The sequence below is a fragment of the Cervus elaphus genome, chromosome 18 (genome assembly GCF_910594005.1).
Source record: "Cervus elaphus chromosome 18, mCerEla1.1, whole genome shotgun sequence".
In the NCBI taxonomy this organism is placed as follows: Eukaryota; Metazoa; Chordata; class Mammalia; order Artiodactyla; family Cervidae; genus Cervus; species Cervus elaphus.
Window position 1 is genome coordinate 88,963,446 of NC_057832.1, and position 13,676 is coordinate 88,977,121.

Here is a 13,676-nt window from a genome sequence, read left to right on the forward strand (position 1 = left end):
CAGTTTTCCTACCATTTACTGAAAGTAGTATCCTTTCCCCATTGAATATTTTTGGCTTCCTTTTCAAATATTAGATAACCTTATGGATGTGGATTTATAGCATCTTTTCCATTGGTCTAGGTGTCTGTTTTTATGCCAGTAATTCTACTGTTCTGATTATTATAGGTTTGTAATACAGTTTGAAATGGGCTTCCCTGGTGGCTCAGCTGGTAAAGAACCCACCTGCAACGTGGGAGACGTGGGTTTGGTCCCTGGGCTGAGAAGATTTCCCCAGAGAATGGAATTGTTACCCACTCCAGTATTCTGGCCTGGAGAATCCATGGACTGTATAGTCCATGGGGTCACAAAGATCGACTTTCACTTTGAAGTCAGGAAGTGTGATGTCTCCATTTCTTTCTTAGATTGTTTTGACTGTTCAGGGTCTTTTGTGATTCCATTTGAATTTTAGGAATGTTTTTTCTATTTCTATGAAAAGGGATGTACTTTTGAAGGTATAAATTTATAAAAGTTGATCAGTAGTTGTGAAATAAGGGATATTCCAGCCACATTATTATGCAGATTTTCAATGTAACTTATATGCAGCTATGCTACAGTCCATCACCGTCCCTTTTGTTTATTCAGAGTAGAAAATAAATGACTTTTTCTCAAATTGGAATGAATTGCTATTGGTAAATAAAGCATTGTCCCCCACCTGCAGAAAGAGCAGTTTCTATAAAAACTGAAATATCACTTCAAGAACCTCAAACTAGTGTAGATATTAAATCTTAGAGAGGTAGGCTGTTGTTAAGACTTAATAAGAAGACACAGTTCTTGTATAGTCATTTCAGCTATGAAATACAGTAGGTACCACGAGGAAGTGACTGCTATATGTAAGCCCTCAGCTTCTCTTCAGCTTTTAAAGTCTGATGTTGAGTATTGAAAACCTCAGATCTTGAAAGAGCAGGGGTGTGTTAGAACTTGACTTCCCGTTGAACTTATTTTGAAGCTTCACCATTCTTTAAAACTTCTCTTATTCTTAGGAAAATAACATTATAGCAAAATTGTTTTGAGTTTTTATCTATTCTGCTCTTAATTAGTTTTCTTCCTACAGAGCATTTGTTTGTTTATTTAACCTATTTTCTGGTTCAGAGCCTCACACTTGGAAAGACTGGGATTCTTATTCTTTTGGCAGTGTCATTAAGTTCTTCTGTGCCAGCTGCTGGGCTTAAAGTAGATTTCTGTGGGAATTCCCTGGCAGTCCAATGGTTAGGACTCTGTATGAGGTTCCAGGTTCAAATTCTGGTTGGGGAACTAAGATCCCACAAGCCATGTGCTGTGGCCAAAACTAAATAAGTAAATAAAGTAAATTTCTGCTCTCTGGGAGCTCAAATTAAGTGCCGGATGCAGACAACAAAGTGAGTTATTGTTGTGAAGTAGGTATGCTCTGATAGAGAGAGGTAGAAGGAGAGGACTTAGTCATTTTCAGTTGCTCCTGTGGGGTGTGAGGGAGAAGGATTGGTCTTGGGTGACTAGTAGGCTGAGGGTCGTTTGATGAAACCGAGATACAGAAGTCTGCCATGGTTCTGCAGATGGCTGGCTGACATGGAGCTGAGCGTAGTTGTTGAGTTTGAGTCTGTCGCTCTAAAGGGAGACTGGCAAGAGGTGAAGACAGACAGTAAAGAAGAACAATAGCCAGGGAGCATGACTGAAAGTTTGATCAGAAAGGCAAAACAGAAATGAAAAGCGGGTGTATGTGGAAGCCAATGGAGGTGAGTTGCAGATGCCAGAAAGTCACGAGGACCGAAGGACATCCACTGATTTTGAAAGCTGGGTCTGTGTGGGTGACCTTTCCATAAGCAGCTTTGGTGGCAGCATTCAGGCAAAAAACCCTTTACTGTGTTAGTGAATGAATCAACTTAAGGAATTGAAGGGAGTAGACAGTCACTTTTTAATATACCTTATGTGATTGGTTTCTTTTGAGGGTCTTCCTTTGCTCATCAGCTGGCATAAATGGCAGCACAGCATGTGCTATTTCCCACATCCATGCCTGTGAGAAATGGAAGAGAGGCACAAATAAGGCAGTGAGCCAAGCCTTTTCATTGGCGAATAATTGTGATCAAATTTTTTTTTTTAATTGTGATCAAATTTAAATATATAATACTCAAAAAAAAAAACAACAACAACAACAACCCAGTAACACTGTTACTCTTGTATTTTGTAGACAAGTTCTGGACTCTTCTTAGGTGGTTATCATAATTCAATTCTACGAGTACTTATCTAACAACCTATATGCCTCCAACTTTAAATATCTTCCCTTGCTTCCGAATGGAAACGGGACAGGAAGAGAAGTCACTGACAGCACAGTGGTGACTCTCAGCTATTCAGTGACAGGAGAGGAAAGTCACCTAAGAAGCTAATGTGCACCTTTGAAGTATAAGACTGGTGAACTGGACCAGAGAATGTGTAGGTGCTGTCCTGTTCATTATCTGCCCCTGGTGTGAAAAACATTAAATAACTTTACCATTTAAATGAAGGTCATCATCTAGCTTTCTGGTAATTAATTCGATAATTTAAATTCCTGATGGTAACTGAAATTTCTAGTCTCCTAATTTTTATCTCTGTTATTTTAGTGTTTATTTTTGCATTATTTTGTTTCAGTCCTGAACCAGTGTTTTATTATATGTTTAGTCATTATTGTTATTTTGTTTTTGTTGTTAAAGATTTTTAAGATCTTCATTTATTTTATTTAAATTTTATTACATGGATACTCAGTCACTTCAGTCATGTCTGACTCTTAACAACCCTTGTGTAGCCCACCAGGCTTCTCTGTCCATGGGATTCTCCAGGCAAGAATACTGGAGTGGGTTGCCATGCCCTCCTCCAGGGGATCTTCCTCAACCAGGGATCAAACCCACGTCTCTTAAGTCTCATGCGTTGTCAGGCTTGTTCTTTGTCACTAGCATCACCTAGGAAGCCCGTTTGTCACATATCCAGAATTTATTATTGCTTCGAAGTCAAACTTCATCATTTCTTCGAGGATTTTTTTCAGTCTCTTGCCCTGGCCTTTGTCATACGTGTGCACTTAAGATTTAAAGTTTTTTGATAGTTTCTCTTCCTCACTTTCTTAAAGGAAAACATACTATATATGTATCTCCTAAACAAAATACAGTGGGTTCATGATTTTTTAGTCTTTTGTTTTTGTAATGTGATAGGTAAGAATGATGTATTTTGTTTTTGTCCCAAGATTATAGGTAACATGGAGTCCTTATCTTTTGGTTTGTTTATTGTGTTATTCAACAGTGTTTTTATAGCCCATCACGTTAGGTTGAACAATGGAGAGGGTGTGGTCTTCATGCTGAGGGAAGAGAAAGTTGGAAGGAAGCAGTGAACAGCAGGGTCATTTGTCACAGAGTGATCAAGCAAAGTGAAGCTGAAAGGCCCCCAATTGCTTCAACCCCAGGAAGCTCTTGGTGGCCTCAGGAGACCTCTTGGCAATAAGGATGGGCTGGGCCAGTTGTCATGGTGTTTAGGAGTGACAGGGACATTGAGAGGATCTCCCAAGGAATGGGCTGCAGCCTTTAAGCCTTCTCTTTTGCTTTCACTGAAGCTGTATGCTGAGATTTTCGAGACAGCTCCACACAGGTTCTCCAGCTTCAGTGTTGCCTCTCTTTGATTATTCCCCATCTTGAGTGGAAGGATTTAAAGCGAACCTAGAGATGAAATCTAAGAGCAGCTAAGAAGGTCTGAGAGTTTTTAGTTAAGGTTAGGCCCTTGTGCATTTGCAGCAATATGGATGAACCTAGAGAGATCATACTAACTGAAATAAGTCAGAAAAAGAAAAAACAAATACCACACGATATGACTTATATTCCACAATCTAAAATATGATGCAAATGAACTTACTTATGAGAGAGAAGCATAGAGAATATACTGGTGGTTGCCAAGGGGAAGGAAGTGGGAGAGGGCTGTATTGGGGAGTTTGGAATTAGCAGATGCAAACTATTATATATAAAATGGATAAACAAGATCCTGCTGTACAATATAGGGAGCTGTATATTCAATATCTTGTGATACAAACATAATGGAAAGGAGCATGAAAAAATATATATACATATATACATGAGTGTGTGTGTCTAACTGAATCAGTTTACTGTACAGCAGAATTAACACAGCATTGTAAATCAACTATTCTTCAATACATTTCTTTTTTAAGTTAGGCCATTCTGGCCATAGAATAAGTCTACCAGAAAATAAATGTTTCTTTTGCTTCCTCTTGTTGTGTAGATGTGTAGAAAACCCACAGTTAGGTGTATTTTGCAGAGACTTCTTAAATCCAGCTGGAGGTCTGGCTTATCTCAGGGTGTGTCCTCAGGGGAGAGGAAAATCAGCAGTAAAGTGAGCTCCTGAAAGGACACGCGTGCTTTTCACACATGTGACAGAGGGCAGCTTGCTTGCTCACGATGACTGAAGAGCATGGAGCAGTGTGGGCAACCCCGCAGATGTTGCCATTGCTGAGGAGTGGGCCTCCGGGAGAACGTAAATGAAACCCCATCTTCTGTTTCTTATTCTTGCCAGTCGGTGTCCGTGGGGATGCAGCATTTGTGAAGGAATCAATTATCCATTTGTTAGTCAGAGGAGCCTTACCAATTATACATTAGCAGATTGATTTCTGAGGTTCACGTTGGGGGACCAGTAGCTTAAGGTGGGATGATGAGGAGCATCGGGGGAAAAGAAGTGGCCACAAAGAACACCATTAAAAGCAGCTTTTGAAACGACCGTGAATTTATTTCTAATTGAAGAGCTGACATAATCCATACTAAGTGTATTTATTTCAAGCCTCGTACATTAGGTAATTGATTATCACATGAGGTGGACATGAGGGTGATTTTGCCTTTTCTTTAAATTTAAGACCTTGGGACCACCTGTCGTGGACTTGGCTTTAGAAGGTATGTGCTGGTCCTGGGCCCCTCCTGTTTCCTCGGGCTTCTTTTTTTTTTGTTGTTCCATTAAGGAAACATTTTCGTATGTTCTATGGTGTCAGCTTGACGTTATTGATTTTTGAACCAACTCACTTATATTGTCCAGAATTCCAAACATGTCTCCATTAGGAATAAAATTGTAGCTAATGGAAAATACAGCTGAGGCCATTTTTCTCTGGTCTGTTTTCCCTCTGGTTCTGTAACCTTGTCCACATCTATTCCAGCAGTCTATCCTTCTGCAGCATACTCCCTACATTATATGTATAGAAGCAGGCAGATGGGAAAAATCAGTATTGAAGGAAAGCTGAATCTTGCACTCCTGGTTTCCTCCCGTATCCTTTCTTATTCCTGTTGTGTGTTGTTGCTGCTTATTGCTAGTGTTTAGAAAAGACAGATATACATGAGGCATTTGTTCCTGAGTGGAATGATTGTGTACCATGGACAGCTGTACTACTGAAATCTTGTTGTTTATTCTTTATTAAATGTTATGAAACTGTTATAAAAACTAACATGCACAGTTTACCACTCCAGATAAAAGTATGTGCTGCAGGTCCCCCAAAGGATGGCTTTAACAAGTAAGATTAGTGGTGATTTCCTTTTGTTTTTAGATTCATGGATTTACTACATAATAATTTAAAAATATTTATCTTTTAATTACAAACAAAATAAATATTTGTTCTAAAAAATCAGCAAGGACTTCCCTGGTGGTCCAGTGGTTACGACTCCGCACTGCCAATGCAGGGGACACAGGTTCCTCAGTCTCTGGTTGAGGAACTGAAATCTCGCATGCTACGCGTAACACGGCTCCCCACTGCCACCCCACCCCCCAAATCAGCAAAACCTAGAAAGGAACAGTTGTCACAGGAATAGTATGTCAGCATTCAGATAGAAGTAATGCTAATATTTTGGGAAATCTACTTCTAGACATACATACATACATATATATATATATATATATATATAAATACTTGTAAATATAGTAGTGATTTGATCCCTGGGTTAGGATCCCTTGGAGTAGGAGGTGACAGCTCACTCCAATATTCTTGCCTGGGAAATTCCATGGAGAGAGGAGCCAGTGAGTTGAAAGAGTTGACCAACTGAGCACGCACGCATTTATAAACATTAGATCATATAGCTAAATTATAAGATTTGAATGCATAGTCCTCTAGGCTCCCAAGTCTGCTGAATACTTCTGAAACCAACTGCAAGTTCTGGGGGTTCCCAAATCCATCCTCATGTTTCATAATTAGTTAAAGGCCTCACGGAACTCATTGAACTCTGTTTTACTCACAATGATGGATTATTATGGGAAAAGGATGCAGATCAATAATTCAGCCAAAGAAAGGACAGTGCCTGGGATGCTTCCAAAAAGTGAAGCTTGGTACCCTCACCCCTACATAGATGTGTGCTTACCAGGATGCTCAGCACCCCCGTTCCTGTGTTGAAGGATTTTATTAGGGCTCTATTCTGGAGGCATGATTGGTTGATGAGTCACGATTGATCCAGCCATGGATCAACATGGTTGATCTTAGTTTCTGGACTGACTAATAGCCTGTGACCCAAAGGCTTCACCCTAAATCACAGGGTTGGTTTTGAGTAGCCCCCACTATAAGACATACTTGTTAGCTATGTAGGTGTGGCATAGATGACTTCCTAAAAGCCAAAGGCAAAGAACAGACCTCTCTTTGATCAAAGCCAAATTTTTTCCTATGTAATATTTCTTTTTAGACCCTGATGCTGGGAAAGATTGAGGCAGGAGGAGAAAGGAACAACAGAGGATGAGATGGTTGGATGGCATCACCAACTTAATAGACATGAAAGTGAAAGAAAGTGAAAGTTGCTCCGACTCTTTGCAGCTCCATGGAGTATGCAGTCCATGGAATTCTCCAGGCCAGAATACTGGAGTGGGTAGCCTTCCCTTCTCCAGGGGATCTTCCCAACCCAGGGATTGAACCGAGGTATTCTGCATTGCAAGTGGATTCTTTACCAGCTGAGTCACCAGGGAAGTCCCAATGGACATGAGTTTGAGGAAACTCCAGGAGATGGTGAAGGACAGAGAAGCCTGGCTTCCTGTGCTGCAGTCTGTGGGGTTGCAAAGAGTCGGACATGACTTACCGACTGAATAACAACAAACTTAATTAAAAAAAAATTATCATTTAGACGTCTCACTTTTAGAACTATAGGTGATTCCCATTTCTCAATGTCTTAAAAGAGAGATCTGCTATGAAAAGCATATTTTTGCACAATAATCTTCGTTCTTCTCCTTGGTTGTAATAGGCAATGCATGTTTTAAAGAATTTTGATACACATTGCTAAATGATCTTCCAGAGTTTCTCCACATTTGAATTACCACTTCCAGTGTAAGAGTGTATATTTTTGTGTTTCCTTTCTAAAACTAAATATTTGGAAAAAATCTTTGTGGATTCTACAGGTGAAATACTTCATTGCGTTACTTTGCATCTGTTGGTTATTACTGAGGTTGCCTATTGTTCCTGTTTACTTATAGTTTTTCTGTTTCTTTTGTGAGTTATCTGTTTACTTGGTTTGATTTATGTGAGGAAAAAGAATCCAGATTTCTTCAAAAACTATAGAGTATTTTAAAATGTACCTAAGCTGCAGAGTTGTTTGCAGTGTTCACACTAAGGGATAAATGTCCTTAATCTATAATAACCTGTTGTGAATCAATTTTAAAATTATGGACACCCTGATAACAAAACAGTTTCTTCCTCTGGCTTCATGCTTAGAGCATATAGTTTAAGACTGCAGTTTTTATGGATATGTTAACTAGCTTCTCTTTTCAATTCTATTTGAAATGACCTAAGAAATAGAAAATATTTGTACTCTTGTTTTAAAATAAGGAAGGAAGGAGGGAGTAAATAAACATATGCTAAATAAATACCTCATCTTCTAAATGAGTCAGTTATTACAGTTGCATTTATTTGAGGCAGGAGGAGGAGACATAATTCAGGTATTATAGTAATTTTAAAGATACTCACTAATAAGATGAAAATAGAATAAACACATCTAAATTCTTTGATAGACCAAGAGAAGTGAATTTGAGTAATATAACAAAAGAATAATAATAAAATAGAGAAACATAATTTTTCAAAATATAAAATAATGTAGCAACTAAGACAGCACTAAATGGGCCAGGTATTCTGTTAATAAAGGAAAAACAGGTTTATCTTTGAAGAACAAATATCCTACAAGTTGATGGAAGTAAGGCATAAATAAAGATGTGATCAAAAATATAAAAAGTCAAGCATCTTGGCAGTAAAAATGTGAGAAAAAATGAGTTTAAGGCAAAAGATCTTTAACCAGCAGAAGGCATACTGTATTGATGGCATGTACAAGTTAAAAGGAAAATATAGCAATTATACTCTTATTTTGCCAAAATTTAGGTCATCTAATATCTAGATGAAGATGTACTTGCAAATAAAAGAGGAATGGACAAAAGTACAATTTTAGTGGGTAGTTTTTGAAATGTTTCTGTCAGTCTTCTCTAGATAGGAAGAAAACCGTAAACAAGAATGTATAGAAATCAAATAATACATGCAACATGGTTGAAAATATATGTTTTTTGAGCTCAAAGATAAAGGATATGAATTACTTCAAAATGATGATATCTTAGGTTTCAAAGAATAACCAGTTAATTTAACAAAGAGACAGATGCAAACTACATATCTGACCATAATTTTAGTCACAGTAGAGTTTTTTTAAATAATTTGATAGTCACATAACACCATCACTATCCTTAGAAATGAAGCAAAACAAAATACTTTTCTCAAAGGGGTTGTGCTTATTATAATTCACAGTATTTTCTGGTCTCTGATTTGTGACCATTGGTATACCCAAAGGCAAATGCAAAGCATTTGATTATTTTATGATTAACTAATGAGCAGTTACAACTAACGGGCAGTATATTAACTCCAGGAAGTTATAGTAAGGTCAACAAAATTGTTCTAAGGCAAAAAGGGAAAATTAATATGGAGTAAGAGTAGAAATTCATAAAATATAAAACATTAAAAAATAAAGCAAATTAATGGTAGTATTGCTTATATTATAAGATCAATACAACTGATATATACCTGATAAGGGAAATCAAAGAAAAGAAGTAAATAAAATATTAATATGAATGATATCATTATGTATATATCATCATATTTCCAAATAGTAAAAAGAATAGTACCTATCTCATAGGTATAGGGTAACTTCTATGAAGATTAAATGATATAACATTTACTAGAACTGTTAGACTAGAGACTGACGCATAAGAAGCACATAGTAAATATTTAGTAGTAGTGGTAGTTGTATTAACTACTTACTAGTAATAGTGCTAGCTGTGTTACTGTTTCCTAGAAGTAGTATTAATATCATTGGTATTATTAAAATATTATAAGAATACAAAATAAAAATATTTCATCATTAAGAATCTGAAATATACAGTTTTCTGGGAAAATATAAATGACCAGAATAGAATTAGTACATTTGAGTAGCTTGACAGTTATGGGGGAAAAATGTAAACCAAGAAATAACCCATTAAAGGCATAGGTCCCAGACATTTTCATGGGCAAATTCTTTTAAATTTTATTTAGAAATCTTTGATGTTTGCTTTTATTTTGAAATATAACTCTTTAAAGTACACTTTAAAATGCTCAGTAGAACAAATAGTAATAAAGCAAGCAATCTTATCACAACTGTTCTGTCAAGAATAGGCTGTGTGATCCCTTCTCCCACTTCCACGCACAGTACTCTTGGAAGGAGCTGCTCTATTGACCTTTTTGGAAATAAATTCTTGGCTTTTCTTTTTTGTTTTATGTCCTCTGTGTACATCCCCTGGACATTATGGTGTAGTTTTGCCTATTTTTGTAGGTTATATAAATGGAGTTACATACTATATATCAGGAATGAGAAAATCCTGCTGACTGTCATTGCTACTCCCAGAATAAAACAAAGCATGATGAGACCTCCAAGGGAAGACATAGGAAACTTTATTTAGAGACATTAAAGAAGGCCTAATAAATGGAGAATTGCTCCATGTTTGTGGATTAGAAGAGTCAATATTGTAAAGACAGCAAAAGGAGAGCGCGAAACATTTCACCTTAAGTGAAATTGAGGAAGTTTTATCCTAACATACTAAGAATTTTTACCATGAATGAGTGTTGAGTTTCATCAAACACTTTTTGCATTATTGTAATGATCTTATAAATTTCTTCTTGAGATGATCTTATGATATTCCTCTTTTATTTTATCAATGCAAAAATATATGTTAATTTTCATGTATCAGCCTGGTATTTCTGAAATAAAATTGTCTATTCTAGATATGCTGCCTGTATTAATATTTTCTTTAGGATTTTTCCATTTTTTTTCATGAGTGAGATTTACTTGTATTTTTTTCTTTCTTCTAACATCCTTTGTTGAGCTTTGTTGTTGTAAGGTTATGCTGTCCTGGTAAAATGAGTCAAGGAGGATTTTCTTTTTATTCTGTTCTCTGAAAGAATTTGTGTATGATTGAAAGTTTGTATTCTTTGAACTATGTTTCATGAAATTAATATTCCAGTGAGTGAATCTGACAGTAAATAAGATGAATATGTAAAATACATAGTAAAATAGTGGTAAGTGCTAAGAAGAAAAAATACATATAACAGCTATGAAATGTTTGGGCAGAGTGTTGAAACTTCAGCTCCAGTGGCCAGAGAGTATCACCGACAAGATGATTACCAGTGAAGAGTTGGCAGAAAAGCCCTGGCAAACAAATTCAGAGGCTCTAGGGCTGGCGAAACAGCAAGAAGATCATTGTGGCTGGAGGAGAGAGAACACGGCCAAGAGAGGATAAGGCCAGGCTCTTGCCGTAATATTTCAGACTGTCAGGTCATAGTGAGCACTTTGGACCTTATCCTGAGATGGGAGGCCATTGGAGAGTTTAGAATAAAGGAATCATATTGTCTGATCCACCTATTAACAACATACACTCTGCTAGTTTGTTGAATTTCTAGGGGATTTCTAGGAGAATTAGGGAAGAAGTGGGTCTACTAGCTAGGAGACTGTTACAGTAATTCAAACAAGGATGATGGTAGCTTGGACCATGATGGCAGCTGTTGGGGTGGTGAAGGTGATGAAATTTTGCTTGAAGAGGTAGTAGGAATTGCTGACAGATAACGAGGTAAAGCCTGGAAGAAAAGAGTCAAGAATGGATCCAAAGTTTTTTGTCTTGAGCAACCAGAAGAATGTATCAGTCATTACTACAGATTGGGAAGACATCAGGAAGAGCCCTTTCAGGCAGGAAGCCCTTTCAGAAAGGAAGATCAGACTCATGATTTGGGATTTGAAGATGAGCTCACAAGTAAACTCTTGAGGCCTCATTTTCCTTATCGTGAGATGGAGATAACCATCTTAGACTGACTGCTTTCCTCAAAAGTTGTGAGGGTCAGCTAACATGTATGCCAGGTTTTTAAAAATAATACAGTGCAATTCTGAGAATCTTAGAACAGGCCATGAGCACAGAGTCCAAGAAGAAATGACAGAAAACAGTTTGACAGATACATGGGGAGAAGATATTCTTCTGACTATAAGTTGTACAGAGAGCCTTGTGAAGAAGCACTGTGGCTCAGTCTTGTGGGCCTGGAATGACACTGTGCGTAGAACTCTCTGAAATGATGAAAACCTTCCGTGACCTGTGTGCTTTCTCATACATTATCTGCTAATCGCATGTGGCTATTCTGTGCTTGGCATGTGCAGGCACAAGTGGGGAAATGAATTTTTAACTGTGATTGACTTTGACTAATTAAACTTTCTGTATAGCCACATGTGGATAGCACCACATTGGTCAGGACAGGAAACCTTGGCAGGGACCATGCTCTGTGCACCTATTAAATTACAGTCTGAGGTAGATTATAATAAAATGTCAATTAAGTTACAGTCAGAGGTAGGTGGGGTTTATATTTGCCAAGAGTAAAATGGGTATTAAATTGTTTGATGAACAAAAGGTCAGAATCAGAAAATTGTTAATAGGAGGTACTCAGTGAGGAAACAATGTATCCAAAGGAGACTGTAAAAGCGGGTCATTCAGACTCATTGACTGGAAGTCTAGACGTACCAGCCTCAATGCTTTCTCAGTTCAGCTTTTGTTTTGCAGCTTCTTTGCTGCCCATCACAAAGCATCTTCACTGCTCTCAAGGTCAGAACTCTGGCTCTGTCCTTCTGTTGTGAATCTCATCTGGGATTGGTTTATTCTCTTGTAAATAGATCAAAGATCTGTCTGGGACGTCCTTTCCTCTTTTAACATTTTAGGAACTTTTAAGGAGATAGCTTGGCTTTCATGAGCTGCATTTCAGGAGTGATTTCAGGATCTGGATAACAAAGGGTTCTATAGCCAGCTGTCTCCACCTGTAACGTGGGAATTTCTCTCAGAGTCATCAGTTCCTGAGTGGCCTTTCAAGGTCTGGGAGTCTTGGTCTACCCTGGCCATTGTTTTCTAGCTCAGAGATATTTTCCAGTAAACATGGAACAATCAATTTGTTGTATTTCCATTTTATTTGTATGCACTAACCAGATTATTTTAAGGTTAGGTATTTTGGGAAACTAATTTGCAGGCTTATATTGTAATGATGAAGGCTTATTTCTCTTTTCATGGTTAATTTGTTCTATCATGTTTTGTGAAAGGTGGTTGGATACTGTCACCATTTTAGAAGAAAAAGGACTTTCCTGGTGGTCCAGTGGTTAAGACTATGCTTCCAGTGCAGGGGGCACAGGGTTGATCTCGTCAGGGAACTAAGATCGCACATACCACTTGTTGCATTCAAAAAGAAAGAAATCTAAAAAAAAGAAAAAGAAAAAGAAGTGCTTGCCGTTTTTTTTTTTTTTTTTTTTTTACTGTTGTCATCATTTACTAATTTTGACTTCCATTTAGAAAATCACCTGTGTGAATATTATAGTGAGTAAACAGCTGGCTACATAGAGAACTGGAAATCTGTGAAAAATATTAAATGTGCCATGTGTTTCCTCTAGGGAAAATACATCTGAAGTAGAATGCCTAATTCCTATCTTCACAGATTTTTTAATTTGAGGTTACTCCAAAGATTGGAGGATGACAAAGTTAGGATATGACAAACTTAATATCAGACCCTGTGGATTTCCCCAGAAAGTAATAAGCATAAAGTATAAATAAAAAGTTGATTTTGTAATTTATAAGAGAAGAACAAATGAATTGGCTGGTAAGCCAGATTAAAACAACTGATTTTAGAGTTGCTAGACCCTGATGCTGGGAGGGATTGGGGGCGGGAGGAGAAGGGGATGACAGAGGATGAGATGGCTGGATGGCATCACCGACTCGATGGGCATGAGTTTGAGTAAACTCTGGGAGTTGGTGACGGACAGGGAGGCCTGGCGTGCTGCGATTCATGGGGTTGCAAAGAGTCAGACACGACTGAGCGACTGAGCTGAACTGAATTCCGAAAGACACCTGCATCCCAGCGTTCATTGTAGCACCCTTTCCAGTAGCCAAGACATGGAAGCAACCATGACATCTATCAACCAATGAATGGATACAGAAGATGTGTATATACATACAAAAGAATGTTACTCAGACATAAAAAAGAATGAAATAATGCCATTTGAAGCAACTTGGATGGACCTAGAGATTGTCATAACAAGTAAAGGAAGTCAGAGAAAGACTAATACCATATGATATCACTTATATATGGAATCTAAAATATGATA

At 37.6% G+C, this 13,676-nt stretch overlaps 1 protein-coding gene across 2 annotated transcripts in view; it reads left to right on the forward strand.

The window, feature by feature from the left end:
* VPS41 (VPS41 subunit of HOPS complex) overlaps positions 1–13,676 on the forward strand; it is a 203,202-nt gene that overhangs the window by 77,872 nt on the left and 111,654 nt on the right. The window lies entirely within an intron of this gene.